At 33.9% G+C, this 21084-nt stretch overlaps 1 protein-coding gene across 2 annotated transcripts in view; it reads right to left on the bottom strand.

Annotated features, from left to right (window-relative positions):
* ZCCHC7 (zinc finger CCHC-type containing 7) overlaps positions 1-21084 on the bottom strand; it is a 300853-nt gene that overhangs the window by 64479 nt on the left and 215290 nt on the right. The window lies entirely within an intron of this gene.

Genomic DNA, 21084 nt, shown 5'->3' with positions numbered 1-21084 from the left:
AGGTGAAGCTGCCAGATATTTATGTCATATCCTTTCTGAGCCTGACTCCACTATACCAGATTTCCCCCTGGGATCTCTTCACTTGTAATAAGCAACCCAACAAGCCACAAATGAAGTTACTATTCCCAACATCATCAGCAGCATCTGTTATTTCAACGGAAACTTGAAATACATACAATGCCACATGCAAATCCCCTGAGGGTTGAACCATTTTGTTCACTTGCATCTTCTCAAATTGCTATTATTTCTGTCTTTGTTTTCTCTTATTTACACTTTCCCATTTAACACTGGGATTTTAGTTACTAAGATTTTGCAGTGTATAACTGGCAGTAGTTTAAATAAAACAAATTTTAATAGAAGAATTTGCAAGCTAGGCATCAAATTGTTCATCTTATTTTAAATCATATCAAATTTACCAGAAACAATTTATATTTTTAAATGTGTGTAAATGATAAATGGGGATTTAGCTTCTCTTTTTTTAGAGGTAGAGGAGGAAGAAGAAAGAGGAAATAAATACAGGTGCGTAGCACAAGGTTATAAAGAGCTCTTGTGAAGTTATCAGTCATATTAAGGCTTTTGTGTGTCCCCAAAGACAGACAGACAGACAGACACACACACACACACACACACACACACACACACACACACACAGATCTCTCTTAGCCCCTACTGCCTCCGCCCCAATAATTTAGTCAATGAACCACCTGGGTTAAGAAATACTTAATTAGAAATAAAAGACCTCTCAAATTGTTACTCACTATCAAATACAGAAAGAGAAAATTATCAATAGAAACAGTCAATATGGAGGGATTATGGGAGTTGTTTTTTCTTCTTTTAAGGATATCCACTGTGGTGTCTGTTCCCCACTTCCACCCTCTCCTCCAAAGGGCAAAAAGGAAAATATACCATATGGATACTTGAAGTATTTGTAAAATGACATGCTCATATAAAACACATTTAAATGTAATCAAGAGGCTAGTGTTAAAAAAATACAGGTTTCCAGAAAAGATTTAAAGGCTATATAAATTTGGTATCTACCTGCTGGTAAAAATAAAATAATAATCTGGAAACTACATTCTTTTAATCATCTTTCTTCTATTTAACTTCCTTGCCTCCTTCCTGAATCCTTTTTCTCTACCTGTCTTTAACTTAGTGTGTTAGCACATGTATTTTCTTCAACGTATGGGCACTCTGTTCACAATTCACTTTTATATTTTGGGGGTCATATTTTCTTCAAATCTTCCAGCCAGACCATGTATGTCCAGGCTTCCATATATAATTGTTTATGGGATATTTCACAAATGATTATAGTACAACCATTGCAAATAAAACGTATACAAAAGCAAAAGTTATCTTTACAACCCCACTTCAAATCGGCTCAAACTCTTTTTTCCCTGCTGTTATTAAGGGCTTCAAATGTAGGTTTATTTTCATCCTAACACAATGCTTCATCCTCATTATTCAATCAGATCAGGTCTTATAATTCCACAGTATATGCCTTTAAAATGTCTTTCCAAGTCAATACTCTGACTACTTCCAGTCATCATCATCATTTGTTTATAACCTCAGATTCAGGATTGCTGCTGTGTCCCTGTATCTTTCATTTGATGCATATCAGCTAGGTTTTCCTTTAAATTCATAATTTCATATTTAATAATTAATTTTTATCAAAGTAATACAAGCACATGGCTTTTAAAACTTTCATAATACAAAGTACGAAAGAAAAAAACCAGTTCTCTCCTCCCTACTCTAGCTCCCACTCCCCAGAGGCAACCACTTTCAACTGCTTTGCTGTTTCTTTTGGTCATTTAGTTTCTGCTATTTATGGATTTATCTATTTTACACATTGTCTAAATTCTTAATAAGGTAAAAGAATATTTAAGTTTCCTTATAAAATCTTATCTGAATTTTTTCCCTCCATCTCCATTCTCAGGTTATGTTAGCATTCAATGTATGACAATGTACATGTTTCCTTTCTTATACAACTCTTTGATTTTCTTACATTTAATACCAGTCTAGTTATTTCATTTATTTGGCCTGAAAAGTCTACTTGCATGGCATTTCTTTAAATGGAATTTCTTCCACTAGCACCTCATTTCTTTAAAAGGCAAAGATTTAGTCATCTTCCTATCTCCATTAATGTTTTTCATTTCTCTATCACCTATTTCCTCCTAATTACCCCTGCATATACATATATCTGCCTTCAGCATTTGTCCACGTGAAACAAACCAAGTCAAGTAAATTTTGGTACACAAAATTCACAAAACATGAAAGAATACATTCACATCCATTTATCAAGCAGGATGGTACAGATTCTTGTTGTAAAATACTGTATGGCAAATAACTTCCTGTTGAATGACTGACTAGATTGGAATACCCTATTTCTTCTTTGCACTTGGAAATATATCGTTGATTCAAAGTTACTGAATTTGAAAAAATTCATCTATGATATCCTCTGAAAGATCACAGTCTGAGACTTATAAAATTAAGACTTTAATTTTTAAAAAAGTTTATCACATCATTAAAGTGTAGGTACTACTATCTGTCTCTTTGCATTAATGTTCTGATTCATCTAATTGTGAAATGTCTTCCTCTGTCAGTTTTCTTCTTTTTGCCATTTTGGGCAGAAAATGTTCAGTTCTGAATTGTCTACTTTGTTCAATGAAAGCTAACGAAGATGGCATCTCCAGTCTACTTGAAAAATAATACTTTGGGCAACACAGTAAGAAAACTGAAGAATGATGCAACAGTGAAAATTTTTTCACTATTACATCACCCTTCTAAGCAAAGTCATTATTCTCCTGTTTTCATATTAGTCTTTCTTTGGCATAATTGGGAATAATTGATGAGTAATGATAAAATTATTCTTACCATGACAAAATAGAACAGCATTTCAAGATATGGCAAAAATAAGATCACTAGGATCCCATGAAGTATCTTAGATTTATAAAAGAACCCAATGGGCCCATATAGTAATTCTGAGATAAAATAAGTTTTATTCTATAAAGAAAAGTAATTTTTCTCTCTGCTCTTTGGAAGAGCTCTAAAGAAAGGATAAAAGTCATGAAATGTAAATTCTTAGAAATAATTAGAAATGTTTAAAAAAGAAACTCAAACTAAAATTTGATCTAATGAACCTGATGGTATACTGAAGATTAAACTAATCATGATTGTTCTCAACTCTTACCATTCATTCATTCAACAAATATCTACTGAGTTATTGCCATATTCTAGGCACCATTCTAGGTCCTTGGAATAAATATATCGGTGGATGAAATTGAGGCTGCTGCCCTTAAAGAACTTACATTGTAATGGGGGATAGAGGTAATAAACAACAAATATAATAAGTGAATAAATGATGTATCAGTAAGTGGTCTGGAAAAAGGAAAAGTAGAACAGGCAATGGGAGTAGGTAGTGCCAGATATGAGCTACAATTTTACAGAAGGCGGACAGAGTAGAACTCATTGATATTTAAGCAAAAACTTCAAGGAGATAAGGGAATTATCCATGTACTTCTTGGGGTAAAAGCACCCCAAGGCAGTATGAACAACTAAAGCAAAGTCCTTAGAGCAGGAATATTCCTGGAGTGTTAGACAAAGAGCAGGGGGCTAATGTGGTTAAAGCAGAGCAAATGAGGGGGACATGAGGTCAAAGAAGTACAGGGGTACAAGTTTATGAAGGGCCTTGTCGACCTTAATAAGGATTTTTACTTTTATTGAGTGAAATGTGAAGTCAACAGAGGGTTTTGAGCAGAAGAGTGACATGATTTGACTGTCAATTTAAATAATCACTATGTTAAGAATAAACAATGGATGGGAGAGAAAATACAGAATCAGGGAGACCAGTTAGGTAGCTACTACAAAAATTCAGGAAACAAATGATAACACTATGACCAGAATGGTAGCGGTGAATGTGCTGAGAAGTGGAGGAATTCTGGGTATATTCTGAAGGTACAGCCAACAAGATTTCCTGATGAATTGGATATACATCTAAGAGAGAACAGAATCACACTAAAAAAACCCCAAATAACCTGGTTAAAAAATGGGTGGAGGACTTGAACAGACATTTTTCCAAAGAAGAAATACAGATGGCCAACAGGCACATGAAAAGATGCTCCACATCACTAATCATCAGGGAAATGCAAATCAAAACCACAATGAGATATCACCTCACACCAGTTAGAATGGCTACCATCCAAAAGACAAGAAATAACAAGTGTTGGCGAGGATGTAGAGAAAAGGGAACCCTCCTGCACTGTTGGTGGGAATGTAAAGTGGTGCAGTCACTGTGGAAAGCAGTATGAAGTTTCCTCAAAAAACTAAAAATGGAAATACCATTGGACCCACTAATTCTACTTCTAGAAATTTACACAAAGAAAACAAAATTTTGATTCAAAAAGATATAGGCACCCCTATGTTTACTGCCACATCATTTACAATAGCCAAGATATGGAAGCAGCCTAATTGTCTGTCAACAGATGAATGGATAAAAAGATGTGGTACATATACAAAATGGAATATTATTCAGCAGTAAAAAAAGGGAAATCCTGCCATTTGCAAAACATGGTTGGACCTAGAGGGTACTATGCTAAGTGAAATAAGCCAGCAGAGAAAAACAAATACCATATAACTTCACTTATTTGTGGAACATAAAAACAAAGCAAAACAGAAGTAGATTCAAGACACTGAGAAGTGACTGGTGGTTACCATGGGGGAGGGGTTGGGGTGGGTTTGTGGGAAGGGTGAGGGAGATAAAAGGGGCACAAAAATTCTCAAATCATAATGCATTGGTCACGGGGATAGTAGTACAGCATGGAGAATATAGTCAGTGATTCTGTAACATCTTTATGTTGACAGATAGTAACTGTACTAGTGGGGATGAGGATTTAATAATATGGGTATTATTATACTTGTTTAATAATATATTATTTTGTATATTTGTAACCAATGTAAGATTGTGTATCAATGATACTTCAATAAAAAACCACACAGGCTTTCCTGAATTTTGCCCTAAAATATAAAGTGAGAATATGAAAACAAAAAACAAAAAGAGAGAGAGAGAACAAAGAGAGTCAAGGATAACACCCAGGTTTTTGACCTGAGCAACTATAAGGATCTAGTTAATGCAACTAAAAACTGCAACTGACCCGGTTTTGGGGGGAACATAATGTAGTTTTGGAAAGATTGGGTTTGCAATACCTATTAGACATCCAAATGAAGATGTTGAGTAGGCTACTATATATACTAGTCTTAAATTTAGGAGACAGATCTGAACTGGAAATTTCAATCTGCCAACTGTGGCATGGAGACATTCCCAAGGGATTAAGTGTAGAGAAACTAAGAGAAGAGAAGGACTTAGAAGGAGTAAGCAGTAAGGTGGGAGAAAACCTGCTGGGAGTAAGGGGAGAGTGCCCTTAAAGCCAACTAAAGAAAATACATCCAAGAAGAGATATTTTCTCAGTTCTAGGGAATGCCACTGATAGGTCAGGGTAAGATAAAGGCTGAGAACTGACTGGTATATTTAGTGGCGAAGTCACTGGTGATCCTAGTAAGAGAAGTTTGGATGAAGCAGTGAGGCAAAAACTCGACTGAAGAGAACTGAAGGAGAGAAATCAGAGGCACTAAATACAGGTAACTGTTATGAGTAGTTTGGCCACAAAAGAAATATTCATCTATAACCTCGTACCCTATTACTTTAAAACTTCTACCTTCTGTTGGGCACCAGATGACTCAGTATGTAGGTAAAAACTGGGATATCACATGGAAAACAAGTCCCATAAGCTATTCAGTTTCAGTTTAGCTCCAGAAAGATTATTGACATAACTGTCTTTAACCCAAAGCACAAAAATTTACCAATGTATCTATGATAATAAGTATTACTCAAAGTTGAGATTGTCAGAGAGCAAGCAAGAAGAGGGATTAGAAATTATTACATAAAACTTTGAGTTCAAAGGTAAACAAATTAAAAAAAAAACCATCCCAGTTGATAGCATACTTCTGTATAAATGTTCGTCTTGATTTTTGAGGAGATAATTTTATTACGCACTACTTTAAGACAAAGAAAATGTGCTTAATACGTAAAGAATGTTTCTTTACAATTCCCCACTAACACACTCATTCAGAGGAAGAAAATCAAGATAGTTTTTTAAGACTACAGAACATAAGAACAGCTAATCTATATAAAGAGCTTATTCTGTGAGAGATACTATATCAAGCATTTTACATATTTTTCTAATTTAACCTGTAGAGGCAGATATTATTACTTCATTTCAGAAATGAAAAAAGGTGAGGTTTATGTGAATTTTAAAATAATTTATTTAATGTCACAAAGCTTGAAAGTGGCAGACTGGAGGCTTACTTTCAAACCATGCTCTTAACCTATATGCTATTATCATTTCCCTAAATTACTTTTATCAATAGTCTCTGTCTTTGTCTAACAATAAAATTGTTACTGAAAATCTCCATAATATTATCATTTTATAATATAGCATATGGCAATTACTAATGTGAAAACAACTTGAATTTCAAATTGCACTTTTGCATTTTTACTGTAGATTATATTCTGATATGAATAATGGTATTATCTGAAGAGCAATGTTAGTCTTCTATTTAAAGAGAATCTTGACTGAGGTTTCATTAAAATAATGTCCTAATTTTCTAGTTGTGGTTAACTCTACTCTGTAGGGAGCAGGAACCATTTCCTTCTTACTCTTCTTTGTATCTCAACCTCCTTGCATGGTAGCTGGCACACAGCAGGAGTTCAATTAACATTATTTAATGAATTAAATTGGAACAAACAAGTGGTTTCCTAAAAAAAATGTCAGCTGTTTTTATTGATCTTTAAAAATCAACTGGCATCTATCTATCCCACGCATTGGTTAATGCTTAATTCTACTTATTTAAGCAGCAAACAATGAATATTTTATTGATTCATAGCTTGCTCAACTAGCGGGGTAAATACAATTTTGATTTTTTTAAAAAAACACCCCAAAACAACACCTAGCCCTTTATAGGTCATATGGATATTTGGTCAGATCCACTCTACAAAATCCTGCTCTTAACGTGCAATGCTCCATCCTACTTGCAGTGGGACCAATAATGAAAAATAAGAAGACAGGAAGAAGAAAAGACACAGAGCAGAAAAGAATGAAAGAGACAAGAAAAAGTCAGGAAAAGCAGAAGAAAAAGAGAGAAAATTTCCCCCAACTTTATTGAGGTATAACTGACAATTGAGGTAAATGATTTTTAAAATACCATCTTAGAATAAAAGAGAGGTAGTTTACTGTGCAAGTAAACATTAAATATGAGTAGAAACCTAGGTTCTTCCAAAACATACTGAATAATTTTGTAACAGTCATTTTTCTGTCTCCAGACTTCAATTTCTCATTTGTGAGCATTAATTTAGCCGCAATAAGATCTTTAAGAAAAATTCTTGTTTTTTCTCAGGAGCCAACTAAAATGGCTTGCTTCTTCTAAGTCCCCAGACAGAAACCAATCACTCCATATTATTTTCTCTATGAATTCTAGTGTTTTACACAATCTCTAGGAGTTTCTAGCCACACTAGAGAGCAAGATACACTTTTAAGAAACTTTTGATAACAAAAGCTTCAAATAATAAAGGAAGTTTTTTAAATCCTAAATTTGGGAATCGAAATAGGAATTAGCAACATACGTGAAATATTTGTTAGAAATATAAACAGTTCATGCCCCCTGGGAATACACAACAACCTCCATCTCAGAAAAAAGCTATGACTATTTATAATCCCTATGCAGTATGCACTACTGAGGCCTACCTAGGCAGGGTTAAAGCTGTATTTTCAGCAAGGCTCACAAGTCCTGAGGTTAAAATATACATGAATTAAGAATGTTTAATCCAACTCAAGATACCATCTTTTCATATTTAAAGCAGTTTCCCTTAACAGGAAAAATACAAAATACATGAGCTACCCTTGACAGTAAAGCTCCTACAGAGGTAATATAAAGGCCTATTTTTTTAAACCTTTTAAACTCATACTGTGATTACTCTCATTTCCAATATATATAATATGTCCTTCTAAAACCAGAATATTTTCATGGAGCAAAAAAGCTATAAAAAAAAATTAAACAAATTAAAAAATTTAACAAACATCATCGTTTAAAAATAATTAGGACTATCTATACAAAATGAGAGAGAGGTATAGGTTTTTTTGGGTGTGTGTATAAACACACATAAATCTGTACAAACACAGAGAAATAAAACAGTTAAACAGTTTCTACCTGTTTTTGTGTACTCCCTTTCAGATATTGTTCCCCTAGAGTCTTGGCCTCTGTTGCTGTCTAACTTGAATTCACAAAACTCAATAGCTGTGGGCTTTCAAAGCTTAGGGCTACGTTTGCAGAACAAAGTCGCTTTCTCTCTCTCTCTCTTTTTTGGTGGGTACAAATATGGGGACCACAGGAACAGTTAAATTCATGGCATGGCTGGTCTACCACACAGCCGGGGGAATTCTTTAAATAGAGCCTGTCACTCTCTTGGCCCATCAATGGGATTTCCTTCTCAAACTGCTGATTCGTTCAGGTACACAACAGAGGAAATTTCAGTTAACCTTTGTTTCACCCCAGGGAAAAATCTGTCTGAAAGTATAAAATGAATAGATTAAAAAAAAAAAAATAAGCAGCTCAGCTACAGGGCCATTCTCCCAGTGTTCACTGCAGCTTAGCTTAAACAGTAAAAAGGGACAGTGGAATGTTTCATTCCCAGTGGAAAATTCAAGCTCAATATAGAACTTGGGAATCTAGTAGGTCACAGCTTATTTGATGACTAAACCAAACCAACTGTTCTTTCTTTATAATAAATTTGAAAATTCTGTTTCTAATTATTTTATGAGTCAGGACTGTTTTTCTCTTATATTACCATTACTACTATAATCTGACTGACATGTTTGTAAAAAAATAACATCCTCAATTTCCTTAAAAGAAAAACACTCAGAAATATTTTCCAGTACAAGTAAAACATTAAACTAGAGTACTAATGGGGAGAAGAAAAAAGGAGGGATAGATTTCAGAGCCCTGTTACATTCTCCATTACTCCTTTTAAAATAAAAATTCAAGTGGGGAGGGACAAAAAAGGAGTCCACTTTTCCATTATAAAGTTGTCTGTTTTCAAACAGTGGGAGCATTTGGAGATGCTATAGTTAAATTTAGCCATGTGAAATCTTGGGGTGGGGAGTAAAAACAGGGAAAAGAATTTAAAATTTGAATTTAAATTTTCCCCTGAAATTCTTTAAAATAAGAATTTAAAATTTCCCCTGAAATTAAGGTAATTTAGATTCTATGTATCTTTTAAGAATGATGAATACAAATTTTAGGATATGGTGGATGCACACTGGCTAGCTAGTTTCTGTTTCTCCCAAATGATTTCTAAACCCCATGGAACAGAAAAAAGCATTGTGCTATCAGTAATTTTTATACATATTATCACATTACAATTCCAATATATTGGCTACAAGCAGGTAGAGCAGCTCTTAAAAACAACAGCAATATCCATTTTAAAAGCCTCTGGATCCAACAGCATTTTCATAACAGAAAAAAATGAATCAAGGCCTTCTTGCTTCAATTTTCTTTAGTAGCTTTTTTAAAACTTTTATTTAGTGGTGAAATATACACCACAAAATATGTACCATCATAACCATTTTTAAATGTACACAGTTCAGTGGCTTTAAGCACATTCATATTGTGTGCAACTATCACCACCTTCCATCTCCAAAACTTTTTTCATCCTGTGAAATTGAAACTCTATACCCATAAGACAATACTTTACCAGCTTGTGATGCAGAATTTGGAAGATATGTTTTTATTCTACTGACAAGGTCTCAGAGTCCTGAGAATGCAGCTGATGCTGGCAGTACCCTATTTTATTCTGAAGAGACTGGCTGTAACACGCTTATCACATAGCTTGCTCAAAAGGCTGAGGAGAGGCTTGAAAGTTGGAAGGAAGTTGGAATACTGTGACCTTAAGAACCATACCCTGGAGTAGAAACAAAGTGCATGTCTTGGTTAAAAAGCAAGACTTTAAATGCAGAATATTAAAGAACATTTACCTGTATTAATATATTTTAATAACCAAATCAGGTCATAATGCAGTCTTTTATGATAGAGTTCTCTGGGCATCCTTAGCCTGGGAAACAGAACCTGCCAGGTAAACAGTTGGTTACTGCGACCTGAAGAGAAACCATTATTAAATGTGTATATGCTAAAGTTAGTGTTTATACTCAAGCTTAAGTATTTCCTTCCCTTAACAAATTCCAGTCCTCAAAAGCATTTCCATACTGTAAAGTCTCCTACCAAACAGTGTAAAATGAAGCATGACTTTCAAAATGAGACTAAGTACAATTAAAAGAGGTAAAAGATGTATTTAAAGACCTGGGGAATATTTTTCCAGCTTATTTTCTGAAAACCTGTTTTCTGTACTAGCTTGACATCATACACAAGTAGAGACAGCCCTCCCTACTCTCTCTACATATTTAACTATTCTCGTTACTGTCCTCTACAGAAACAAAAATATAAGTCTGCTGTGTTCTTTGTTGTTAAGGCAGGACTTCTAATGGGAAATCCTCTGAAATGAACCCATCAAAAACAATGAAAGCAAAGATACAATAATATAAAAGACTTATTTTAAGAAACACTAAGATAAAAAGTATGTGGGTTAAAATTGGCAGGAATCCATAGAAGATAGAATACAGTGAGAAAAGATTCCAAAATCATACATAGAGAAAATTGATTGAATAACAGAATGATATACAGAAGTAACAACACTTTGAGCTGTCTGGATCATAAAGTACAAATAAACAGGTGATAAAAATCCAAGAGAGAGCTCAAAATAGATCCTTGAGTCAGGGGTGAGATGAGATTAATAATCAATTAATGAGAAAGGGGTAGGTAATAAAATCTCCAGTTATACTGTAGACCTCTCTGTTTCTTCCTTTGATCCTGTCAAATTTCATTTTCTTGATTTTAAAGGTCTGTTTGATTCTTGTGCCTTTCCTGATGACTTGATCCTTTCATCTTTTTGAAATGTCCTTGTGTATCTCTGGTACTACTCTTCGTCTCAAAGTCTGCGTACCTGATATTAACAGGAGCACTCTTGTTTTCACATGCTTACTCTTAGTGGGTGCTATTTTTTTTCCAACCTTTTATTTATAAACTTTTGCTCATCTTTGGTTTTTATCAGTTTGACTATGAGTTTCCAGAATATGTATGCACAATTTTATCTTTCACCAATTTGGGTTCTCCCCCATCATCTCTTTAAATATATTTTCTGTTCATTTTCTTTTTCCTTCTAGGGCTCCAATGACACACATACAGGTTTTAATATTACTGAGGCTTTGCTCTTTTAAATTTATTTTTCGAGTTATATTTTCTGTTTTTTAGAATGGATAATGTTGTTTTTCAAGCTCACTGATATTTCCAATCTGCTATTAAGCTCATCCACTTAACTTTTATTTCAGATAATGTATTTTTCAGTTTCAGAACTTCCCTTTATTTTTTTTATAGTTTTATTTCTCTACTGAGATTTCATGTCTGTTATTTGCATTATATCAATGTTTTACAACTTTGAATTTAGTCAAAGTAACTGCTTTAAAATCCTTGCCTGCTAATCCCAAAATCTTGGTCATTCTAGCGTCAGTGTCCACTAATTGCCTTTTCTTGAGTATGAATCATACTTTCCAGTTTCTTTGTATATCTGGTAATTTTGGATTGTAGCCTGGATCTTGTGAGTGATACTTTGTAGATTATGGATTCTGTTATGTTCTTTTAGAGGGAGCTGATATTTGTTAAGGATTAAAAAATTGGCAAATATTTATATGCATAATTTGGTCTTCTACTTCCTTCTGTGAGTTCCCCTTTATTTTCCAGTTGCTATATAGTAGCCTCTCTTTTCTGATTCCCAAAGCCAGAAAAACTGTGAATTTGAGTTCTAGTCACCCCCGTGCTCTACCAATTAGTGACTGCCCTCAAGCCCAAAACCATAAGGAAAATCATCCAAAGCAGTTCTTTTATTTCAAGTGTTGACTCCCTGTTTCTACCTGCTTTTGGTTGGCCTCCAGTATCTTCAGATATTTGGTTTTTAAATATTGAAATATGCTTTGAAGTGACATTGTATGTGTTTATAAGCTTGTATTTTATATATTATCATTTATAGTGTAGTATTTTTTCCATAGTGTAACTATCTGTGGGAAGGTTAGTCTATTATAAACAATTCTATCATTATCAGAAGCAGAACTCTGGTACTACTTTTTGGCATGGTATTAATAACCTTTAAAAAAAAAACCTTACACTCTTCTTTGTTAGCTCCATTCAGTCATGGCTGGACCCTATACTATTCACTGTTCTGTCCTTCTCACCTACATAGGGTTTGAGACATAATAAGTGTTCTATAAATACTGAATGAATGAACAAATGAATAAATGATAGAATAGGGCAAAATGAAAATCATTAATAAGTGTAAGGAAGTTCCAAGGGAGGAGGAAGGTACTTTGGGCTGGAGAGATGACTAATTTCTCAACATTTAAGAAACCTTTGCTTTCTTCTTGAAGGCAAAAAGATCTACCTTTAGTTTCAAAATATGATGCATTATGTATAGGATTTAGACTAATTTTAACTATAGTTTCTCATTTTCTGGGTAAGATATTCCAGTCTTGAGTTTTATCATTCAAGGGTCCCATATTGGGTATAAATCCTTTTCATCAGAGAAAATGTTACATTTCAGTTTCCTCGGCAAATTAATTATAATTTACTATATGAGGCCATCTTCTAAATTCCTGGGATAATTATATGAGATTCTAATTTCCAAAACATTCATTTGCAAATAGCTCATGAATACTACCCAATTTCCCAAAAGACAGTATGAAAATGAGCACCCTAAATGATGGGGAAGGCAATTAACATCTATTGAGGGACTGCAGGTGAAAAGCTCTCTAATAAGTGCTTTATCTCATTTAATCTTTTCAATTACCCTATGACATGGATATTATTACTAACTATTTATAGATAAGTAAACTAGAGCTCAAAGCTGGCTGAGGGCACATAGTAGGTAAGTGGTAGATCCTGAATTCAAACTTGGTAACTTTTGACTATACTGAAATCAAGTACTTTCTGTTCATTACAAAACAAAACAAAGCACCCTACTAAGAGAGTGAAAAGGTCAGCCACAGAGTGGAAGAGCTCTGCTCAACATATAAAGGATTCACATCCAGAAGATATAATAAACCCCTACACGTTATTAAGACAAAAAATAGAAAAACTAGCAAAAGACTTAAAATAGGCCCTTCACAAAGGAGGAATTCTAAATGACCAATAAACACAAAACATTAGAGGTATCTGACTTCATTTAGTTATCAGATAAATACACATATTAAAGCTACAATAAAATACTACTACTCACCTACAAAATAGATATAATTAACACTAGTAATATCAAGTGTTGGCAAGGACGTAGACGATAGGAACTCTCATACACTCCTGCTTGGAATGTAAACTGGTACAACCACTTTGGAAAAATAGTGTCCTATCTACTAAACTGGAGGGTATGCATACCATAGGACAAAGAAATTCAAGTCTTAGATATATACCTAAAAGAAATGCAAAACATGCACATCAAGAGTAACACTGTTAACAACAGCCAAATGTCCATTTACATCAGAAAGGATAACTCTGGTATACAATTAAACATCATTGTATACAACAAGATTCAATATATATAGTCAAGTCATACAATGAAATATCCTAACATCAAATAAAAAACAAACAAAATGAACCATGTCTATGTAATGTTATATAAAGGCAGACGTGAATATAAAGGAAGAATTAGTCCATGTATATAAACCTTAAATACAGGCAAATCTAGACAATAGTTTAGGGCATAAAACAGTGATAAAACAGAAGAAAATCAAGGGAAGTGTCATCACAAAAATCAGGCTACCTTTTGGAAGGAGGTGAACGTTATGACAAGGGAGGGACTTCTGAGGGCTTTGTTATGCTGGTAATATCCTATATTTTGACTAGGTGATGAGTACATGACTTGTTTACTATATAACCATTCATCATAGTAGATGTTATTTTTAAAGCATGCCAGACAGGTATCAGTAACAAAAAGTATAAAGCTCTAATACTTAAGACAGTGTGGTACGAGTGCGTGAGTAGACATGTAACCCAAGGAAAGACTTGAATTCATAAACCTGATGTATGACATAGGTGCTGTTCCATAGGGAATGGGTTGTTTATTTGATTAAGTGGCTCTGGGACAATGGAAAAAAACAAAATTGGAATCCATCTCTCACCATATACAGAAAATAATTCCAGGTATATTAAAGTTCTATTATGGAAAGTAAATGTTTTAAAACTGTATAATATAGAATATATTTTAAAATCTCAAAGATGGCAAGGATTTTTAAAGAACTATTAAGAAAAATATTGATAAAACAGCTACATAACTTAAAACTTTCACACATTAAAAGACATCATTAAGAAATTATTATAGTTGGTAGTTTAGATAAAATTGTTATCAATATAAATTTATAAAGTTGACAGCTGTATACTATGGCTATAATAAGAGATTACCTCTATTCTTAAGAAATATACTCTGAAGCATTTAGGTTTAAAAGAACAGGCATGATGTATGTAACTTACCCTCATATAGCTCAGAACTGTGTGTATCTATGCATACACACATACACATACATCCATATATACATATACATATACATAAAAAGGATGGGAGCAAGCACACATATGATTAATAAAGCAAGTGAAGCAAAATTTAAGTAAATGAATCAGGAGAGTAGGTGTAAGTAGCTTTCTACTATTCTTATTTTTGCAGCTTTTTGTAAATTTCAAATTATTTCCAAATAAAAAGAGGTTTTTTGTTTGTTTGTTTTAAAGACATCATTGAGAAAAGCTGAAAGACAAGCCACAAACTGGAAGAAAATACTGGTAATGCATATAACCAACAAAGAGTTCATATCCAGAAGATAGAATGATTACCCAACATCATTAAGGAAAATAAAGATAACACTGGGAAAATGGGCAAAAGATATGAACAGGCAATTAAGAGAAAAAGATGAGAGAATGATGCAAGATCTAATAAACATATGAAATGATATTTAGTCTCACTAGTAATCAGAGAGAGATTCAGCAATGTAAATGAGATACAACTATGAAACAGAAAATTCAAGAATACCAAATACTGACTAGTAGGTAGGAGAACAAGAACTCACACAATCATGCCTGCAGGATACTTTGCAAAATCTAGTAAAGTTGAAGATTACCTCATGACTCAGTAATTCTACTCCTAGTGACACATTCTAAGATAAGGGGTCAGTGAATTTCTCTTAAAAGGTCAGATAGTAAATATTTTAGGCTTACATGTCATAAGGTCTCTCAATGACAGATCCACTGAAAGTCAAAAGCAGTCATAGATAATACATACACACATGGACATGGCTTTTCATTAAAGCTCTGTTTACAAAACCAGGCAGCTGACCTGTAGGCCATGGCTTACTAACCTCTGCTTTAGAGATACCCTCATTGTATGTACACCAGGGGATATGTCTAACAATATTCACAGCAGCTTTATTTGTAACTGCCAAAATTTCCAACAATCTAACTGTTCATTAAAAAAACAATGGATACATTCATTACTGGGTACTCATACAGTACAGTACTATACAGTAGCTAAAAATGAATGAGCTAGAGCTACTTATCAAATGAGTAAGTTTCACAAATTAATGTTGACCGAAGAGAAGTTCAGAAGCATACTTACAGGATAGTGCCATGCTTCTGTGTTTGAAAATATGCAAAGTAATATTATACATACATAAACACATAGTAAAAGTAAGAAGAATGCATGAGGCAAAGATAAACTATTGTTAAAAAGGTTAAAAAAACAAAAAGCAAGAAGTGGTTACTAAAAATGTCAAGGTAATGGATAGATCTGCGGGGGAGGGGGAAGATGAAGGCCTTTGAGAAGAGACATGCTTCAGCGAGGGGTATAGTCAAAGGTCCTATTTCTTGATGTAGGTGATGGTTACACAGATGTTTACTTTGTAATTTCCCTCCACTGCTCCCCTACTGAATTATTGTTAAGCAAATCCCAGATACCATATTATTTCATCTATAATAATTTCAGCATATTATCTCTAAAAGATAAGGCCCCTTTTAAACATACTAATACCAAAATCATACTTTTAAAAATCAACCAAAATTAATCAAATATTCATCAGTGTTCAAATTTCCATAATTATCTAAGTATATATATATCTTTTACAAGATCCCTAACATGCTCATTGTAATAAATTAGTATTTCTTTTAGCTCTCTTTGAATCTATAGGTTCTCCCTTCAGTATTCCCTCTTTTCATTCCACCTCTCCCCTTTTCCTTACAATGATTTACTGAAGAGATGAGGTAATTTATACCACAGAGTTTCCCACATTCTGGATTTTGCTGATTGTATTGTATCTTAATGATATTGATATTCTCTGTATTTCTTATGAAGTAGTAGTTAGATCTAGAAGTTTCATTACATTCACATTAATTTTTTTTAAAGAAATAATACTTCTAGGTAACAATAAAAGCACTGTGTTCTTCCCAGAAGAGGCACATAAATTCTGGCTGCCTTTGTTTTTGTCAAACTAGAGCCACTGATGATTCTTTAAATTTATTATTTTATTAGTTGTTGTAAAATGGTAGTATTGAAACTACTCCTTTTTCATTTGTTATTTCCAGTGCTTTAAAATTCCCCTCTTTAAAGTAACCAAACATCATGTCTTTGGGTATACTGATCATGTGACTCATACTAATAAGCACTTCTCTAAAATTCAAGTCATACAGTTATCTCTTTCTTCAGAACCAAATAGAGATGAAATTAACAGCTTTTCTCTACCCTTTTTTTGGTTATTGGGAACTACTTTCAGTGATGGCTTCTTTAGAAAGCAGGTGGGGTGAAAATAATTATTGTATTTTGAGGCATGTAAAATTCTCAGAAGGCCTTTCAGCGCTGGTTTTAGGTGTATGTAGTGCATCTTGGATCTTTTCTAATGAAAATGTCAAGAACCTGGCCATTCTGATAATATACACATTAAATGTTGAGATACCTCTACCAGAATTGTGCAAGAGAAATATAATGCAACTCACAAATGTGAGATAGGTAATTTAAAATTTCCTAGTAGCCACATGAAACAAATAAAAACAAATTAAATGAAATTTAATATTTTATTTAGCCCAATATATTTAAAAAGATCATTTCAATATGCAATCAATACAAAAAAATCATTAATGACATGCTTTACAATCATTTCTCACACTGTCTTTAGAATACCACAGATCAACTACATTCCAAGTACTCAAAACCACAAGTAGCTAGTGGCAAACATATTAGACAACATGGCTCTATACTCTCCCTTGACAGCTGAAAGTCTATTAGACTAACTATCCATGCTTCTGATTCACAGACAAACCTCTGTTAGGCTGACCACTGCTATGAATCCAACTGCCTAGGTACCTCAAACTCAACATGTTCCTGGCCAAACTTAGCTTCCTAAAACTGGTCCCAATTCCATGTTCCCTATCTTAGCATATGGAGTGCCCACACATGCAGCATACAAATCAGAAAACTCGGAGCTGTTTTTGTTTTCTTCCTCTTCCTCATCTCCCATATAGAATTCTGCACCAAGTTCTGTTGATTTTAATTTCTAAAATTATATCAAATTCAGTTCTTTCTCTCCACTGCCACCTGGCTACCCCAAGATAACAACATTCCATTGTTCGAACTGCTATCATAGCTCCTTCACTGGTCTTTCTGAAACTACTCAAGGCCCTCTGACCAATTCCCCATTCTGCAGCTTAGAGATCTTTTCAAAATGCAAATCTGATTCTGTAACCCCTGTTCACACACTTCAACAGTTTCCAACTACTTTAAAAATAAAGACCAAAAACCTTAACGTGGGCTACAATGTCTGCAATTTCTGATCTTTACTTTTCCAGCTTCACGTCACCTTACATGTTCTCTCTTAAACCCTGCCTTTAAGCCACACTGGCTTTCCTTCAAGGACAACGAACGCCACCATCCCTTCCACCAGAGGGTCCTTGCACATGTCATTTCCTTGGCTCAAAATTTTCTTCCATCCCACCATTTCAACTAGTGAATTCTTACTCCTCATTGGAATTTAGGCTTAACCATCCCATATAAAATAGTTCTGTGGCTCCCATATTTGGTTAGGATCTCCATTACACATTCGCTTAGGGCTGTTTTATTTTTCGTACATAGCAGTTTGGTTCATTCTGTAACTCTAGCCTGTGTAGAAAACATCTATCTCTCAATAGCACTCAATACATCTGTTGAAAGACCAAATGAATAGGTTACTGAAGGTGATGCCAGAACTGACAACTAGAGAGATTCATGGTTAAGAGAACAGGATTAGTCCCCTGAAGCTGTAGAAATTCTGTCAGCCTTAGGAGGGCATTCATGATTTTTGAAACTTACCACTTTCTATTTCTCTGCAAATAAAATGCTTGATAGATCTGGGACCTATGTATACCTTAACTTACTGACCAGATAGATAAATATAGTCAGTCAGTAAACTCTATCTTGTAACAGTAGCCTGTCTTGAGAAGCACTTTAAATATACCAAGTGTTCACAAAATACTAACACAGAGTTTGTTATGTATTAAGCTCTAAGCCAAGCACTGTGGGGAACAAAAAGTCTAAAACACAATTCCTGCTCTAAGGAACTTACTACAATCAAGTTAGGGTAACAAACACAAAAGAATAAGGACAAAACCAGTACATGAAAAAAAATCAAATGTATGGTACTACCCTACAATAAATAAAAGCTAATGAGGTTCACAGAAGACTTGGGTTGATGTGATTGGAGGAAATCTCCATCTCCAAGAAGACGACGCAATTTGATGAATAGGAATCATAAAGATAGAAAAGGAAGAACATTTATAGCAAGAGGATGTTAAAGATAAGAAGTAGAGAATCAAAGAGCAAGGTTTGTTCTAGGTCTTAAGTATATCAGTTTGGCTAGTAACATGAAACAACAGCAAGCTATGTTAGATTCATCTCACCTTAATCATAGCTGTCTCTAAGGATCAAGTAAGTCATCGAAATAGATGGTCACAGACTTCTCTGATGCTTTACTGATTGTCTTAGCCAGGAAATGATGATTAATGAACCTTATGACCTATTTTCAAAAGCCTTACCAAACTGTGTCTGAATGGATAAATTAAATGTACAGGCATATCCCATGGAACGTCTTCTGGGTAGAACACATCTGTATCTCAATATAATGCTTTTTGACCAATGTTTATATAGAAAAATATGAACTCATTTCCCAAAAATTCAAAATGCAAATTTAATCCTGCAAACCCTGCTACTACACTTCAAGTTTCCAACTACTTTAAAAATAAGTACCAAAATGTTATGTCTCAAGGTACAACCAAGACTGGTAGACCATCAAAAAAAAAACCATAAAGAGATTCACAAATGTACCAACAGGAATGTAAAGTTCCATTTTGAAAGTTTTACCCTAAAGCACTACCTACTTCTGCCAATGACAAAGCAAAACCTTTCCATTCAGAAGGCTACAGCTGTAGATTAGCTTGTTTGGGTTGATGTGATCACAGAGGAAATCGCTGATCTGAAATAATTTGTCTGAAATAGTTATCCCCTTCTTTGCCCACTTTGCCACACTATCATTTCTAGTAACAAATGAAAACGGTTAACTCAACATTCTTCTTTCCTTCTTAACTTTATTCAAGCTCTGCTTCACTTAAGTGACAATTCAGTACAGGAAGTTGCCTTGCTTTTACACAGTGAACTTATATCTGCATTTTTCTAAAAAATTTTTTGCTGTGTATTGTTTGATGTGCGTATTGTAAAGATAATGTCTACAGTATGGCCTGCAAATTGTATATTCTACTATATAAAAAGTAACTGTTTGTTAACAAGTATATTGCGTTCCGATCAGGATGCTCATTTTTGTATCTTGTCAACATAGTATTGTGTTTCACAGATATAGACACTTCACTGCACTTTAGTTACATTTTAGGAAACTGACTAAGGGCTTTTAGGAGTAATGCATTAAAATTTTTCCCACTTAAAGAAAACAGGCAGAACCCACTTAAAGCAGAACATCTGATTTTTCAGGAAGGATTAGAAATGCTTATATTTGTTAGAGATTTGGCAAACTAAAGATTAAAGTCCTCCTCCAAAAAAATTAGTAGAGATAAGGATGTGTTTCTTTGAAAGTGGTATAATTCCTCTTCTAAGTCTGATGTGACCTGAGAATTAAAATATGTTGTCCATCGTTTTTACATGATATGGTTAAAAGATCAAATGAACAGTCACTTTTGAAGACAGAATAATTACCCTTTTTTTTTTAAGCCAGATACTTCTGGAGGAGTAACAATAATTGAATTTCTAGTTCATGCAGGTTCAAAAAGTCAATGAAATTTTAAAAAAATGAGACGAAGTCCCCCTCCTTCAAGAGCTTACCTTTTATTGATTAATTACAAATCATATTTTTCTAATAAATTCCTACATTATCTTACGGGTGACAAATGGGAAAAATTCCCATTACCTTTGCTATAGAAAACAAAATGGCAGGTAAGTTTTTTCATGAACAGAAAGCAGTAAAATCAAATAAACCTCCTGCATCATAATCTGATCTCTTAGTACACAATTACATATTTCTAGAATTTTCAGGATACATTTTTAAACTACTTAAGGCTTACTGTTTCTCAGTATTAAAATTTTTCCTTTCTGTAATGAGACTATAAGTATCCTATTTATTTGTGTGCCTCCAAGAAGGACACAATAACTCCAATGGCATTCCTGCCAAAATAGCACAGCTGGAATTTAATCATGAGGAAACATACACCAAACTGAAAGACATTATACAAAATAACTGGCTAGTACTCTTAAAAGTGTCAAGGTTATTAAACACAAAAAAGACTAACACACAGTCCTAGATTAAAGGAGACTATGGTGGTTATGCATGACAACTAAATGTAATGTATGATCCCAGATCAATCTGGGCCCAAAAA

The sequence above is a fragment of the Manis pentadactyla genome, chromosome 3, assembly GCF_030020395.1.
Source record: "Manis pentadactyla isolate mManPen7 chromosome 3, mManPen7.hap1, whole genome shotgun sequence".
NCBI classification, from domain to species: domain Eukaryota; kingdom Metazoa; phylum Chordata; class Mammalia; order Pholidota; family Manidae; genus Manis; species Manis pentadactyla.
This window is presented reverse-complemented; position numbering and strand designations above follow the sequence as displayed.